The sequence below is a fragment of the Bos indicus genome, chromosome 28 (assembly GCF_029378745.1).
Source record: "Bos indicus isolate NIAB-ARS_2022 breed Sahiwal x Tharparkar chromosome 28, NIAB-ARS_B.indTharparkar_mat_pri_1.0, whole genome shotgun sequence".
NCBI lineage: Eukaryota > Metazoa > Chordata > Mammalia > Artiodactyla > Bovidae > Bos > Bos indicus.
This window is the reverse complement of record NC_091787.1, coordinates 29125207-29142872: the sequence shown is the minus strand read 5'-3', so window position 1 is coordinate 29142872 and position 17666 is coordinate 29125207. Positions and strand designations below refer to the sequence as shown.

The following is a 17666-nucleotide window of genomic DNA, read 5'->3' as shown; positions in this document are numbered from 1 at the left end:
CTGATCTTTAATACTATGGTTATGGAATTTTTACAATAATGTTATATAAGACTTGATTTTATTCAGCTATATGGTGTGGTAGTAGAAAGCTCTGAACCTAAGGAAGTATGTTATTTGACCCTTTAAGTTAACCTTTACGTTTCTTATGGTGAATCCTAGTTCATAAAAGGGTTCTTTATCCTTCACACAGTATTCAAATAGGAATTTGGTTAATTCTCTGAGAAACAGGGTATTCAAAAACCATTGGTAAAAAGTTAACTGAAGTTTCTTTCTTCCACCTGTCCTTTGTTCCACTACAAGTATTTTAGTAAGAAGTTGAGGATTAAATTCATTAACCTACCCAGATTTTCTGACCACGGATCATTTTTAAAAAATCTTTTTTTTTAGATGGAAGCAATGTAAATTCAAAATTGTAGAAATAAAATAGGGGTTCAAAGAATGGATATAACCTTTATTGCCACATGTGTTTTAGCTAGAATAAAAAATACCTATTTTGAAAGAAAGTGATATATTCCATAATCTTAACAGTTTCATTATATTTAACCCCCAAACCCCACACAGGAATTGGTAAACTCTTTTCAGTGTTAGTTAGGTCTTACAGAAACCTCCCAAGTTTTATAATTACCAACTATTTTTCTTTATAAATGCAAAAAAGAAAAAAAAAATTCCAGTGTAAAACTTTGCAGTTTTTTTAATGGTGAACTTTAAAATAAATGATAGCTAGAGCTATGATGGAAAATGTAGTTTCCTTACCAACCCTAAGTGTCCATCCTTTAAGATTGGAAGTTTCATCGTTCATTAACTTTAACCATAGAATTATCACCAGTATCATCAAGTTGACAGGAGTGAAGGGGAGAGTTCACCAGAACACTCAATCGGGGTAAGTCATAACTAGTAGGATTGTTTTAAAAGACAATGAAGTGACTTTAGGATTCCTCAGAAAGCTAGATGGTAAATGCAGTAGTGAAAGAAGCAACCAACCATGTACTTTGGTAAATTTATAATAAAATGGTTACTACAGCATAAAAAGGGTTCCGTTGTAAGCAGTAAACACACACACATATATAAAAATAATAGCTTATAGGTGTATGTGTGTTTATGTCATTGTAGCTGAGGAGAATCTGAATATCCTTATGTAGTCATATGATTGGTTATATGTAAATTCTATGCCAGGTTTCCACTTAAGGCCATACAAGGTAAAAAATGAACAAATGTGTAGGGCCCCATGAGCTAAACAACTGAATGACTAAATGCTTGCCATTAAGAATCTTAGTTTAATACCAAAATAGCACAACCACCACCACAGTCATTAAATACTTAAGTCACTTGAGAAGGAATAAAGAGAATTATGAAATGGAGATTTGCAGAGAAAACAGAGAAAAATAGTATCTTAACCAGTCCCTTCTCTTGGCGCACTTATTTCACTCTGGTTCAGTTCAGCTCAGTCATGTCTGACTCTCTGCGACCCCATGAATTGCAGCACTCCAGGCTGCCCTGTCCATCACCAACTCCCGGAGTTTACTCAAACTCATGTGCATCGAGTCGGTGATGCCATCCAACCATCTCATCCTCTGTCATCCCTTTCTCCTCCCGCCTTCAATCCTTCCCAGCATCAGGGTCTTTTCTCATGAGTCAGTTCTTCACATCAGGCGGCCAAAGTATTGGAGTTTCAGCTTCAGCATCAGTCCTTCCAATGACCACTCAGGACTGATCTCCTTTAGGATGGACTGGTTGGATCTCCTTGTGGTCCAAGGGCCTCTCAAGAGGCTGCTCCAACACCACAGTTCAAAAGCATCAATTCTTTGAAGCTCAGCTTTCCTTATAGTCCAGCTCTCACATCCATACATGACTACTGGAAAAACCATAGCCTGGATTAGATGGACCTTTGTTGGCAAAGTAAAATGTCTTTGCTTTTTAATATGCTGTCTAGGTTGGTCATAAATTTTCTTCCAAGGAGCAAGTGGCTTTTAATTTCATGGCTGCAGTCACCATCTGCAGTGATTTTGGAGCCCAGAACAAGAGTCTGACACTGTTTCCCCGTGTATTTGCTGTGAAGTAATGGGACCAGATGCCATGATCTTAGTTTTCTGAATGTTGAGCTTTAAGCCAACTTTTTCACTCTCCTCTTTCACTTTCATCAAGAGGCTTTTGAGTTCCTCTTCACTTTCTGCCATAAGGGTGGTGTCATCTGCATATCTGAGGTTATTGATATTTCTCCCGGCAATCTTGATTCCAGCTTGTGCTTCCTCCAGCCCAGCGTTTCTCATGATGTACTCTGCATATAAGTTAAATAAGCAGGGTGATAATATACAGCCTTGACATACTCCTTTTCCTGTTTGGAACCAGTCTGTTGTTCATGTCCAGTCCTGACTGTTGTTTTCTGACCTGCATACAGGTCTCTCAAGAGGCAGGTTAGGTGGTCTCTTTCATAATTTTCCACAGTTTATTGTGATCCACACAGTCAAAGGCTTTGCCATAGTCAATAAAGCAGAAATGGATGTTTTTCTGGAGCTCTCTTGCTTTTTCGATGATCCTGCGGATGTTGGCAATTGATCTCTGGTTCATCTGCCTTTTCTAAAACCAGCTTGAACATCAGGAAGTTCACGGTTCACGTATTGCTGAAGCCTGGCTTGCAGAATTTTGAGCATTACTTCACTAGCGTGTGAGATGAGTGCAATTGTGCAGTAGTTTGAGCATTCTTTGGCATTGCCTTTCTTTGAGATTGGAATGAAAACTGACCTTTTCCAGTCCTGTGGCCACTGCTGAGTTTTCCAAATTTGCTGGCCTATTGAGGGCAGCACTTTCACAGCATCATCTCTCAGGATTTGAAATAGCTCGACTGGAATTCCATAACCACTACTGGCTTTGTTCGTAGCGATGCTTCCTTGACTTTGTATTCCAGGATATGTGGCTCTAGGTCAGTGATCACACCATTGTGATCATCTGGGTCATGAAGATCTTTTTTGTACAGTTCTTTTTATTCTTGGCACCCCTTCTTAATATCTTCTGCTTCTGTTAGGTCCATACCATTTTTGTCCTTTATTGAGCCCATCTTTGCATGAAATGTTCCTTTGGTATCTCTACTTTTCTTGAAGAGATCTCTAGTCCTTCCCATTCTATTGTTTTCCTCTATTTCTTTGCACTGATCATTGAGGAAGGCTTTCTTATCTCTCCTTGCAATTTTTTGGAACTCTGCATTCAAATGGGTGTATCTTTCCTTTTCTCCTTTGCTTTTCACTTCTTTTACAGCTATTTGTAAGGCCTCCTCAGACAGCCATTTTGCTTTTTCGCATTTCTTTTTCTTGGGGATGGTCTTGATGCCTGTCTCCTGTACAATGTCACAAACCTCCATCCATCGTTCATTAGGCACTCTATCAGATCTAGTCCCTTAAATCTGTTTCCCGCTTCCACTGTATAATTGTAAGGGATTTGGTTTAAGTTATACCTGAATGGTTTAGTGGTTTTCCCTACTTTCTTCAATTTAAGTCTGAATTTGGCAATAAGGAGTTCATGATCTGAGCCACAGTCAGCTCCTGGTCTTTTTTTTGCTGACTGTATAGAGCTGCTCCATCTTTAGCTGCAAACAATATAATCAATCTGATTTTGGTGTTGGCCATCTGGTGATGTCCATGTGTAGAGTCTTCTCTTGTGTTGTTGGAAGATGGTGTTTTCTATGATCAGTTTGTTCTCTTGCCACAACTCTATTAGCCTTTGCCCTGCTTCATTCCATACTCCAAGGCCAAATTTGCCTGTTACTCCAGGTGTTTCTTGACTTCCTACTTTTGCATTCCAGTCCCCTATAATGAAAAGGACATCTTTTGGGGGTGTTAGTTCTAAAAGGACTTGTAGGTCTTCATCAGTTCAGTCGCTCAGTCATGTCCGACTCTTTGCGACCCCATGAATCGCAGCACACCAGGCCTCCCTGTTCATCACCAACTCCCAGAGTTCAGTCAGACTCACGTCCATCGCGTCGGTGATGCCATCCATCCATCTCATCCTCTGTTGTCCCCTTCTCCTCCTGCCCACAATCCCTCCCAGCATCAGAGTCCCTTCCAATGAGTCAACTCTTCGCATGAGGTGGCCATAGTACTGGAGTTTCAGCTTCAGCATCATTCCTTCCAAGGAAATCCCAGGGCTGATCCTCTTCAGAATGGACTGGTTGGATCTCCCTGCAGTCCAAGGGACTCTCAAGAGTCTTCTCCAACACCACAGTTCAAAAGCATCAATTCTTCGGTGCTCAGCCTTCTTCACAGTCCAACTCTCACATCCATACATGACCACAGGAAAAACCATAGCCTTGACTAGACGGACCTTTGTTGGCAAAGTAATGTCTCTGCTTTTGAATATGCTATCTAGGTTGGTCATAACTTTCCTTCCAAGGAGTAAGCGTCTTTTAATTTCATGGCTGCAGTCACCATCTGCACTGATAAAAGTCTGACACTGTTTCCCCATCTATTTCCCATGAAGTGATGGGACCAGATGCCATGATCTTCGTTTTCTGAATGTTGAGCTTTAAGCCAACTTTTTCACTCTCCTCTTTCACTTTCATCAAGAGGCTTTTGAGTTCCTCTTCACTTTCTGCCATAAGGGTGGTGTCATCTGCATATCTGAGGTTATTGATATTTCTCCCGGCAATCTTGATTCCAGCTTGTGTTTCTTCCAGTCCAGCGTTTCTCATGATGTACTCTGCATATAGAACCGTTCAATTTCAGCTTCTTCAGCATTACTGGTCAGGATATAGACTTGAATTACCATGATATTGAATGACTTGCCTTGGAAACGAAGAGAGATGCTTCTGTTGTTTTTGAGATTGCATCCAAGTACTGCATTTTGGACTCTCTTGTTGACTATGGTGGCTACTCCATTTCTTCTAAGGGATTCTTGCCCACAGTAGTTGATACGATGGTCATCTGAGTCAAATGCACCCATTCCAGTCCATTTTAGTTCTGTGATTCATAAAATGTCGATGTTCACTCTTGCCATCTCCTGTTTGACCACTTCCAATTTGCCTTGATTCGTGGACCTAACATTCCAGGTTCCTATTCAGTGTTGCTCTTTACAGCATCAGACCTTGCTTCTGTCACCAGTCACATCCACAAATGTGGGGTGTTGTTTTTGCTTTGGCTCCGCCTCTTCTTTCTTTCTGGAGTTACTTCTCCACTGATCTCCAGTAGCATATTGGGCACCTAGCAACCTGGGGAGTTCATCTTTCAGTGTCCTATCTTTTTGCCTTTTCATACTGTTTTGGGGGTTCTCAAGGCAAGAATACTGAAGTGGTTTGCCATTCCTTTCTCCAGTGGACCACATTTCACTCTGGTAGAAGTGTATTATTTATCAGGAATGGTACTGGATAACTTAGAGAAATAAGAATGAATTATCAGTACTAGAGAGTACCATTTGTTTAGTTACAAGATTTATCAGAATGAAATGGATTTCATAGTCCAATTTTCTGATGTCCTTGGATATTATTCTACCACACTCATGAGTTTTGCAAAAGTAACTGTAGTGGAACAGTAAAGTTCTTGGGTGCCTGTTTTATTAAATTGTTTTTGAGGACTTTGAAGTTTCCTTTGTGTGTGAATGTAGCCTTCAGTTAAATATATATTTTGATGCAGGAAGACTAAGTTATAAAAAATTAATAGTCTTATCAAATGTAAAAGTTTATATTCTGCTTTTTGAAGCCTTGTTGAGTTCCTATTGCAGCACTATTCAGCTGAGATTAGTTGTATAAAAAAAGATAATCACAGGTAAAATGAGCTCTAAAATCTGAAAAGAAAACCCTTACATTTTTGTCATTTGGTTGTTCCAATTCCTACCAGATTTATTTGTAATACAGATCTGTTTTAGGCTAAGCACTTTAAAAGATTCAGAACAGAACATCTTAAAGAGAATATGTAGAGTGATGTGCACATTTCATGACTTTATTTAGAGAGATGAATTTTATCCTTAGTCAAGTCTACAAAGAGCCAAAATTATTATTTTAATACCTTCCTTAAAACCATAAATGCAATTAAGCTCCATTGCAATTTAGGTTTTATATGAGTTTGGATATATAAGGGGTTAAATCATACTATGTATAATAACCCTGTAGTTGGTAACTCATAGATGAAGAAATACTTAAATTTACCTATGTATTCTATTTTTTACTTTACATTTAAAAGGCAGAAAAGTTTAAGGCTCTGTAACATGAAACACTTTCAGATTTTTATCATGAAATGGAAAAAATTCCTTATTAAAAATAATGTGTTATCTTTCCACATTCCCTTACAACAACATGAATCAGCCATAAGTATACATATATCTCTTCCCTTTCAAGCCTCCTTCCTGCCCGAAAACACCTGTTCCCGATACGCTCAAAGAGCTGAAGGAGAGCAGGGACAAAGAACGAAGTCAGCAGGTAATATATGAACAAAATGAAAATCAGTTTAAAAGAACCAATTCTGGAACTGAAAAATACACTAGAGGGATTCAACAGCAGGTTCAAGTAGGCAGAGGAATAAATCAGGCAACTTGAGGACAAGTCATTACAAATTATCAAGTCTGAGGAGCAGAAGGAGTACAGAAAAGTGAACAGAGCCAAAGGGACTTTACGTGACACCATCAAACAGCCTAGTGTACAACATTATATGAATTCTTGAGGAAGAAGATTTCTGGGAGATAATTTGAAAAAATAATGGTCAGTAACTTCGCAAATTTGTAGTCATGTCAGTCAGTGAAAGTGAAAGTGAAGTCTCTCAGTCGTGTCCGACTCTTTGCGACCCCATGGACTAGCCTATCAGGCTCCTCCGTCCATGGGATTTTCCAGGCAAGAGTGCAGGAGTGGATTGCCATTTCCTTCTCCAGGGGATCTTCCCGACCCAGGAATCGAACTGGGGTCTCCCGCATTGCGGGCAGATGCTTTACCGTCTGAGCCATGTCAGTCAGTAGTCTGACAAATTCCAGAAGCTTAAAGAATCCCAAGTAGGATAAACTCAAGAGAATGACCCTGAGATACACTAATCAAACTCTTGAAAGATGAGCAGCAAGAGAGGACTGAATTCCTGTCCAAGGAATCCTGAATAAGATTATCAGTGGGTTTATTAGCAGAAACCTAGGACGTCAGAAGGCAGTGCTTTACATTTAAAGCACTGACAGTCAAGAACTATGTACATAGTAAATCTGTTCTACAAAAATAAGGGAGAAATTTAGACATTTGCAGATAGACGGAAGCTGAAGGAGTTCATTACCACTAGACCTGCCCTATAAGAAATGCTTCTAGTTGAAAGGGCTCTAGACATTGACTTGAAGCCATAAGAAGACATAAAAATCTATAATAAAGGTAAATGTATGGACAACAGAAAAAGCAACATTGTGATTTTGGTTTATATCTCTTTTCCTAGAGAATTTAGAAGACAAAATGGATAAAAATAAATCTGTTAATGGGTACAATATATAAAGTTATAATTTGTGACTTCACTAACAAATGGGAGTACCTCTATACAGGGGTAGAGTTTTCATTTGTAGTTACAGAAACTGTTATTAATTCAGATTATTATAACTTTAGGATGTTATATGTAGTCCACATGGTAACCACCAAGAAAATGTCTAAAGAACATATGCAAATAGAAATGAAAAGTAATCAAAATGTGTCATTACCAAGAAAAGGCAGTAATAGAGGAAAGGAGAGGGGAAAGCTCTTAAGATACAAAGAAAAGAATAGCAAAAGTAGTTTTGCCATCCCTAGCAAGGAAGGTTCACACATTGCTGGTGGGAATGTAAAATCGTTCAATCACTGTACATTCCTCTTTTGAGTATGTTTCCAAAAGTAATGAAAGTAGATGCTCAAAGAGATATTTATTTGTACAGTCACTTTAATAGCAGCTATATTTACAATAGCCAAAACACAAGCAATCCAAGGGTCCATCAATAGACAGATGGATACGTAAAAGATAAAGAGGACAGTTTTTAAAATAAAAATAAGTAAAAAGAAAATGACACTGAAAATAAGCAAAGAAGATCTAACAGAGATAATGAGAATCCCTAAATAACAAAACCAAGTAAAGAGAATCAAGAAACTTTATGTAGTGTGAGTGCCTGACAAGAAGCTGTTAACTGCTGACACATCCACTTCAAAGGCATCCATCTTAAACATACCGTCAGCTGTATGACACAGCTACCAGCAAAACAAATAGATAAGCAATCAGGCTGTTCCACCCCTGGAATTCCCCTTTTATTAATAGAAAGTCTTGTGTCCTAGACCAGCTGTCCCCAACCTTTTTGGCACCAGAGACTGGTTTTGTGGAAGATTATATTTTCCCATAGACCTGGGGCAGGGGGATGGTTTGAGGATAATTCAAGAACATTACATTTATTGTATACTTTATTTCTATTATCATTACACTGTGATATATAATGAAATAATTCTACAACTCAGCATAATGCAGAATCAGCGGGAACCCTGAGTTTGTTTTGCTGCAACTAGGTGACCCTATCTAAGGGTGATGCATGATGGGAGTGGCAGATGAAGCTTCACTCTCATTCACCTCTCACCTCCTATAGTGCAGCCTAGTTCCTAACAGGTGGCTGGGGACCTCTTTCCTAGATAAATGACAGTTCTACCATATCTGTTTTCCCCTTCCCATGCCCTGGTCCCACTTATACTTGAAATTTGCCAATACTGAGGCAGGCACAAAATCTCAGGCACCCTATCCTGGGAACTTAATAAAGGCAGAATCCTCCAGATTTGTGCTCCCCCCTACTCTGCCCATGACCAACTCTGTGGCCCTGGATAGTGCTGTACCCTGTAGGATCTTTGAGTAATGTTGTTCTTTAAAGTTCCCTGATGGTTTTTGCTGAGGTGCTCCCTGCAGTCATAGTTAAGAACCACAGGGCTGTTCCGGCCACGACATTGGCTCTGGTCCAGGAAATGTCTGGGGGCTCTCCACAAGTAACAGGGACCCAGGCAAGTGTCTCAGGCATTCCTCTCCAGCATTATCACTATGAGTAGGCTGAGATGGACACAACACTTTCCTAAAAATGTTTAAAACTATATATTGAAAGAGCAGGGACTTGTGCGCCAGAGAATAACAACTCAGAATAACCAACATCAATATGTACTTGTAAAATTACCAGATTTTAAAGAGGGAAAAAATTCCTTTGAGCATTTTGGCAAAAAGACCACATTACTTATAAAGGAGAGAGAATTAGATCATTATTAGGTGTTGACAGCAACACCTTATCCTAGAAGAAAACGGATATAAAATATATTTAAGATAGTCAAGGAAAGAAAATGTGAACAAAAGGTTTTATATACAGCATAACTAACCTTTAAGTATAAAGGCACAGACAAATCTATCAACATGCAGGAACTCAGAAAATATTGTTCCTATGACACCTTCCCAAGAAATCTAGAGAATGAACTGATACCAGAATGGAAAGCATGAAATAGATATGAAAGATGATGAAAATACTAACTATCAAACCCATAGGATAGAGCAGCAGCTACAGAAAAAATTAACTTTTATAGTATAAAATAAAGATTTAAAATTAGTGTACTTATGGTGTAGCTACTCTGGAAAACAGTGTAAAGTTTCTTCAAAATGTTAAAAACAGAACTATGATCCAGCAGTTCCACTTCTGGCTTTTTATCAGCAGGAGTGAAAGCACTAACTTGAAAATATACATGCACCCCATGTTCTTTGCAACACTGAACATGGAAGCAACCTAAGTGTCCATCAGTGAATGAATGGAAAGAAAATGTGATACATACACACAATAGAATATTAATCATCCATAAAAAAGAAGTTTTGTCATTTGTGACACCATGAATGGACCTTGAAGATTATCATGCCAAGTGAAATAAGTTGGACAGAGAAAGATAACTATTGAGTACGATATGATCTTACTTGTACATGGGATCTAAAAAGACAAAATGGTAACAAAAACCTAAACATGCAGATACAGAGAAAAGATTTAGTGGTTTCCAAAGGTAAGGGGTTAGGGTAAAGGGTAAAAAGGTGAAGGTGATCAAGAAGTACAACTTCCAGTTATAAATGTCAGGTCTAGCTGCCATCTTGCATCCCCACATGCATGCGCCTAATCTCAGCTGGTCTGCCCAAGACCACCTGAGCACCAAACCTAGTCCCCAGCGCAGCCCCATTTCCGCTCCAGCAAGATGAAAGAAACCATCACGAACCAGGAGAAAGTTGCCCACACAAGTGTGCACTGGTGGGAAAGGAACTGCTTGCAGAAAGAAGAAGGTGGTTCATAGAACAACCACGGCTGATGACAAAAAACTTCAGTTCTCTTTAAAGAAGTTCGGGTTAGACATTATCCCTGGTATTGAAGAGGCGAGTAGGTTCACAAATCAAGGAACACTGATCCACTTCAACAACGCTAACGTTCAGGCATCTCTGGCAGCAAACACTTCCACCGTTACAGGCAATGCTGAGACACAGCAGCTGACAGAAATGCTACCCAGCATCTTAAACCAGCTTGGTGCGGATAGTATGACTGGTTTGAGGAGACTCGTCAAGCTCTGCCCAAACAATCTGTGTACGGAGGAGCACCACTTGCCAGAGAAGAAAATGATGAAGGTACAGATCTAGTGGATAATTTTGACGAGGCTTCCAAGAATGCAGCAAACTGAATTGAGTCAACTTCTGAAGAAGATAAAGAAGTTACTGGGAGCTGCTATTTTATATTATGACTGCTTTTAAAATTTTGTTTATGGATCTGATAAAATCTAGATCTCTAGTGTCTTTAAGCCAGCCACTGGACACTGCAGCTCTTTTCAGTTTTTGTTTATATACAATTCATTCTTTGCAGCTAATTAAGATGAAAAGCCTAAGAATAAAGTTTGAAATAAAGATTAATAAAGTGCTCTGCTTAATAAAAAAAAGTCACAAGGAAAAAATGTAACTATGTGTGGTGATGGATGTTCGTGATTATTGTGATGATCATTCTGTAATATAAATACTGAGGCATTCTATTATACACCTGAAACTAACACAATATTATGTGAAGTATAATTCAAAAAAAAAAAATGAACACTCCCAAATGTCAGTGGTGCAAAGGTTGAGAAACCCTGATTTCAGTCATTTGATTAAAAATAGCTGAAAGAAATAAACTAATTGTGGTGAAGTGCTTGTTTGAAGAAGCACTGCCTTTAAAGTTTTCAGGTTGTATTCTAGTTGAGCCTGATAGATATATTGATCAGATATGTTCTTCATCCTATTCATTTTTTCTTGGAACATTAAAGGGCATTATAAAAACCATAATAATCTGGTTTCCACCTTAAGAAGCTGGAAAACTATAGAGAATATTAGCAATAAAAATAAATGAAGGAGTGATACAGGCTACAAGGTAGATGAACCTTAAAATATACTAAGCAAAAGAAATTAATCACAAGGGGCCTTATATTGGTAATATGATGCCATGTATTTGAAATGCCTAGAATCAGTCAGTCAGTTCAGTCACTCAGTTCAGCTCAGTTCAGTTGCTCAGTCGTGTCTGACTCTTCGAGACCCCATGAATCACAGCACGCCAGGCGTCCCTGTCCATCACCAACTCCCGGAGTTCACTCAGACTCACGTCCATCGAGTCAGTGATGCCATCCAGCCATCTCATCCTCTGTTGTCCCCTTCTCCTCCTGCCCACAATCCCTCCCAGCATCAGAGTCTTTTCCAATGAGTCAACTCTTCACATGAGGTGGCCAAAGTACTGGAGTTTCAGCTTCAACATCATTCCCTCCAAAGAAATCCCAGGGCTGATTTTCAGAATGGACTGGTTGGATCTCCTTGCAGTCCAAGGGACTCTCAAGAGTCTTCTCCAACACCACAGTTCAAAAGCATCAATTCTTTGGTGCTCAGCCTTCTTCACAGTCCAACTCTCATATTCATACATGACCACTGGAAAAACCATAGCCTTGACTAGATGGACCTTTGTTGGCAAAGTAATGTCTACTTTTGAATATACTCTGTAGGTTGGTCATAACTTTCCTTCCAAGGAGTAAGGGTCTTATAATTTCATGGCTGCAGTCACCATCTGCAGTGATTTTGGAGCCCCAAAAAATAAAGTCTGACACTGTTTCCGCTGTTTCCCCATTTATTTCCCATGAAGTGATAGGACCAGATGCCATGATCTTTGTTTTCTGAATGTTGAGCTTTAAGCCAACTTTTTCACTCTCCTCTTTCACCTTCATCAAGAGGCTTTTCAGTTGCTCAGTTGCGTCCAACTCTTTGCAACCCCATGGACTGCAGCACTCCAGGCTTCCCTGTCCATCACCAACCTCTGGAGTTTACTCAAACTCATGTTCATTGAGTTGGTGATGCCATCCAACCATCTCATCCTCTGTCATCCCCTTCTCCTCCCGCCTTCAATTGTTCCCAGCATCAGGGTCTTTTCCAATGAGTCAGTTCTTTGCATCAGGTGGCCAAAGTATTGGAGTTTCAGCTTCAGCATCAGTCCTTCCAGTAAATATTCAGGACTGATTTCATTTAGGATTTGACTGGTTGGATCTCCTTGCAGTTCAAGGGACTCTCAAGAGTTTTCTCTAACACCACAGTTCAAAAGCTTCAGAATAGACAAATCTAAACAGAAAGAGGATTAATGGTTTCCTGGGGATTGGGGTATTAGAGAGTGATGGTATTAGATTTCTTTTTGGATTAATGAAAGTATTCCCAAGTTGATTGTGATGATGAATACACAATTCTTTGAATATATTAAGTCATCAAGTAGTACATTTTAAGCTATAGAATTGTATGATATATGAATTTTGTTTTAGTAGAAGTGGTGTTTTTTTGTTTTTTGTTTTTTTTTCTGTTTAAGGCAAGAAAGGAAGAACAAACCAAAAGGAAGCAGAAGAAAACTAAGAGCAGAAATAAATGATATAAAAACAGGCAAATCATAGAGAAATTCAGTAAAGTCAAAAAATATTTTCTTGAATTGATAAATCCTTAGCTAGACTGATAGAGTCAAGAGAAAAGAAACAAATTACCAATATCAAGCATCAAAAAAGGGATATTACAACAGTTTTTACAAGTATGATAAGGATAATGGAATATTATGAACATTTTTATGTCAATACATTAGACAATTCATGTGAAATTGACAAATTTCTTAGAGACAAATTATCAAAATTTCCTCAAGAAGAAACAGCCTGGACAACCCCATATCAAGTTAAGAAACTGAATTAATAATTAAAACCATTACCACACTATCCCAAGAAATAAAAATGGTTCAATATTTTAAAAATCTGATGGCCAAAAAGCAGATGGAAAGATGTTCAACATCACTAATTATCAGAGAAATGCAAATCAAAACTACAATGAGGTATCGCCTCACACTGGTCAGAATGGCCATCGTCAAAAGATCTACAAACAGTAAACGCTGGCGAGGGCATGGAGGAAAGAGAACCCTCCTACACCGTAGAGGGAATGTAAACTGGTATAACCATTACTGAGAACAGTATGGGTGTTCCTTAAAAAGTTAAAACCATAACTACCATATGATCCAGCTAGCCCACTCCAGGACATAGATCCAGAGAAACCGTAGCTAAAAGATACACACACCCCAATAATCACTGCAGCATGTTTACAGTAGTCAAGACAAGGAAGCAACCTAAATGTCCATTGACAGAGGAATGAATAAAGATGCGGAACATATATACAACGGAATATTACTGACCTATTAAAAAGAATGAAGTAAGGCCATTTGCAACAATATGGATAAACAGAGATTATCATATTAAGTGAAGTCAGGCAGAGAAAGATGATTTCACTCAAATGTGGAATCTAGTTCTTTAAAAATGGTATAAATGAACTTATTTACAAAATAGAAGCAGGCTCACAGATTAAAAAAAACTTAGGAACTCCTTATTGCAAAATTCAGACTTAAACTGAAGAAAGCAGGGAAACCATTCGGCCATTCAGGTATGACCTAAATCAAATCCCTTATGATTATACAGTGTAAGGGACTAATAGATGCAAGGGATTAGATCTAATAGAATCCCTGAAGAACAATGGACAGTTTCATAACATTGTACAGGAGGCAGTGACCAAAACCATACCCAAGAAAAAGAAATGCAAGAAGACAAAATGGTTGTCTGAGAAGGCCTTACAAATAGCTGAGAAAAGAAGGGAAGTGAAAGGCAAAGGAGGAAAGGAAAGGTATACCCATCTGCAGAGTTCCAAAGAACAGCAAGGAGAGATAAGAAAGCCTTCTTAAGTGAGCAATGAAAAGAAATAGAGGAAAACAACAGAATGGGAAAGACTAGACATCTCTTCAAAAAAATTAGAGATACCAAGGGAACATTTATGCAAAGATGGGCACAATAAAGGACAGAAATGGTATGGACCTCACAGAAGCATACAATATTAAGAAGAGGCAGCAGAATATACAGACGAACAGTACAAAAAAAGGTCTTAATAACCCGAATAACCATGATGGTGTGGTCACTATAGATATCCTGGGGTGCAAAGTCAAGTGGGCCTGAGGAAGCATCACTACAAACAAAGCTAGTGGAGGTGATGGAATTCCAGCTGAGCTATTTCAAATCCTAAAAGACGATGCTGTGAAAGTGCTGCACTCAGTATGCCAGCAAATTTGGAAAACTCAGCAGTGGCCACGGGACTGGAAAAGGTCAGTTTTCATTCCAATCCCAAAGAAAGGAAATGTCAAAGAATGTTCAAACTATAGCACAATTGCGCTCATTTCACATGCTAGCAAGGTAATCCTCAAAATCCTTCAAGCTAGGCCTCAACAGTACATGAACCAAGAACTTCCAGATGTACAAGCTGAATTTAAAAAAGGCAGAGGCACCAGAGATCAAATTGCCAACATCCACCGAATCATAGAAAAAGCAAGAGATTCCAGAAAAACATCTGCTTCATTGACTATGTTAAAGTCTTTGACTATGTGGATCACAACAAACTGGGGGAACATTTTCAAGAGATGGGAATACCAGACCACCTTACCTGCCTCCTAAGAAACCTGTATGCAGGTCAAGAAGCAACAGTTAAGTGGACATAGAACAACAGAATGGTTCATAATTGGGACAGGAGTACCTCAAGGCTATATATAGTCACCCTGTTTATTTAACTTATATGCAGAGTACATCATACAAAATGCTGGGCTGGATGAATCCCAAGTTGGAATCAAGATTGCTGGGAGAAATATCAACAACTTCAGATATGCAGATGATACCACTTTAATGGCAGAAAGTGAAGAGGAACTAAAGAACATCTTGATGAAGGTGAAAGAGGACAGTGAAAAAGTTGGCTTAAAACTCAACATTCAAAAAACTAAGATCACGGCATCCACTCCCATCACTTCATGGCAAATAGATGGGGGAAAAATGGAAACAGTGACAGACTTTTATTTTCTTGGGCTCCAAAGTCACTGCAGACAGTGACTGCAGCCATGAAATTAAAAACTTTCCTTCCAAGGAGCAAGCATCTGTGACAAACCTAGACAGTGTATCAAAAAGCAGAAACATCACTTTCCCACCAAAGGTCCATATAGTCAAAGCTATGGTTTTTACAGTAGTCATGTATGGATGTGAGAGTTGGACCACAAAGAAGGCTGAGCACCAAAGAATTGATGCCTTCCAATGGTAGTGCTGGAGAACTCTTGTGAGTCCCTTGGACAGCAAGGAGATCAAGCCAGTCAATCCTAAAAGAAATCAATCCTGAATCTTCACTGGAAGGACTGATGCTGAAGCTGAAGCTCCAATAATTGTGCCACCTGGTGCGAAGAGCCAACTCATTGGAAAAGACCATGATGCTGGAGAAGGTTGAGGGCAGGAGGAGGAGGAGAAAACAGAGGATGAGATGGTTGGATGGCATCACCAACTCGATGGACATGAGTTTGAGCAAAATTGGGGAGATAGTGAAGGGCAGGGAAGCCTGGCATGCTGCAGTCCAGGGGATCATAAAGAGTTGGATATGACTTAGCAACTGAACAACAACAACAAAAAATTTAACAAAGGGCAAATGGGGTGGGGGAGGATAAATTAGGAGCTTGGGATATATACACACTGCTGCTAAGTCGCTTCAGTAGTGTCCAACCCTGTGCAACCCCATAGATGGCACACTACTATACGTAAAATAGATAACCTACCAGGACTTGCTATACAGCAGAGGAAACTCTACTGAATATTCCTTTCCTTGTATGGAAAAAGAATCTAAAAAAGTATGAATATATGTATATGCATAACTCAGTCACTTTGTTGTACGTCTGAAACTAACATAAATCAACTATACTCGAGTAAAATTAAAAAATATAGAATAAAACCGACTAATCAAATCCACAGCTTTAATAAATATTATATTAATTGCTTGAGAAGATGTTTGACATCCACATGATTAAAAACAAATTGGAAACTAAAAGTAGTAGGGAACCTCCTTAATCTGTAACAGGTAGCTACTATAAACTTCTAGTAAATATCACACTTGATTGTGAAATTTGTTTTTAAGAATTTCAGTTAACACCAGAAGAAAGGTCAAATGCTTGCTAGTACTTCTTCCATTCAAAACAGTGTCAAGCATAAATCACAGCAAGATCTTTTTTTTATCCACCTCCTTCAGTAATGAAAATAAAAACAAATGAGACCTAAGGAAACTTAAAAACATTTGCACAACGAAGGAAACTACAAACAATGAAAAGGCAACACTCACAATGGGAGAAAATGTTTGAAGCAAAGTAACTGACAAAGGATTCATCTCAAAACTCTCTAAGCAGCTAATGCAGCTCAACATCAAACAAATAATTCAATCAGATAATGGACAGAATTCCTAGACAGAAATTTCTCCAAAGACGACCTGCAGGTGGGCAACAAGCAATGAAAAGATGCTCAATGTCTTAATTATCAGAGAAATGCAAATCAAAACTACAATGAAGTGTCACCTCACACCCGTCAGAATGAATGACCATCAAAAAGTCTACAAACAGCCTGTGTGCCACAACTATTGAGCCTGTGCCCTAGAGCCCAGGAACCACAGCTGAGCCCTCCTGTTGCAGCTACTGAAGCCGCACGCCCTGGAGCCTGTGCTTAGCAACAAGAGAAGCCACAGCAATGAGAAGCCTGCACACCATAGTAGAGAGTGGCCCCTGCTTGCCACAACTAGAGAAAAGTCCACTCAGAAAGGAAGATTCAGCACAGTCAAAAATAAATGAATAATGTTTAAAACTCTGCAAACAATAAACGCTAGGGAGGGCATGGAGAAAAGAGAACCCTCCTACACTGTTGATGGGAATGTGAATTGGTACAGCCACTATGGAGTTTTCATAAAAAACTAAAAACAGAACCATCTGACCCAGCAATTCCACTCCTGGGCATATACCTAGAGAAAACCATAATTCAAAAAGATATATGCACCCCAAATGTTCATTGCAGCACTATTTACAATAGTCAAGACATAAAAACAACCTAAATGTCAATCAACAGAGGAATGGATAAAGAAGATGTACATATATACAATAGAATATTACTCACCCATAAAAGGAACAAAATTGTGCCATTTGTAAAGAGATGGATGAACTGTCATACAGAGTGAATAAGTCAGAAAGAGACAGATACCATATATTAATGTACATATGTGGAATCTAAGAAAATGGTACAGATGAACTTATCTGCAAGGCAGAAATAGACACATAGAGAACAAATGTATGGATACCAAGTGGGGGAG

General features: G+C 38.9%; 1 pseudogene; it reads left to right on the top strand.

The window, feature by feature from the left end:
- The first annotated feature begins 3 nt into the window (after positions 1 to 3).
- LOC139180342 (transcription factor BTF3 pseudogene) lies at positions 4 to 16282 on the top strand (annotated as a pseudogene).
- The last annotated feature ends 1384 nt before the right edge of the window (positions 16283 to 17666 follow it).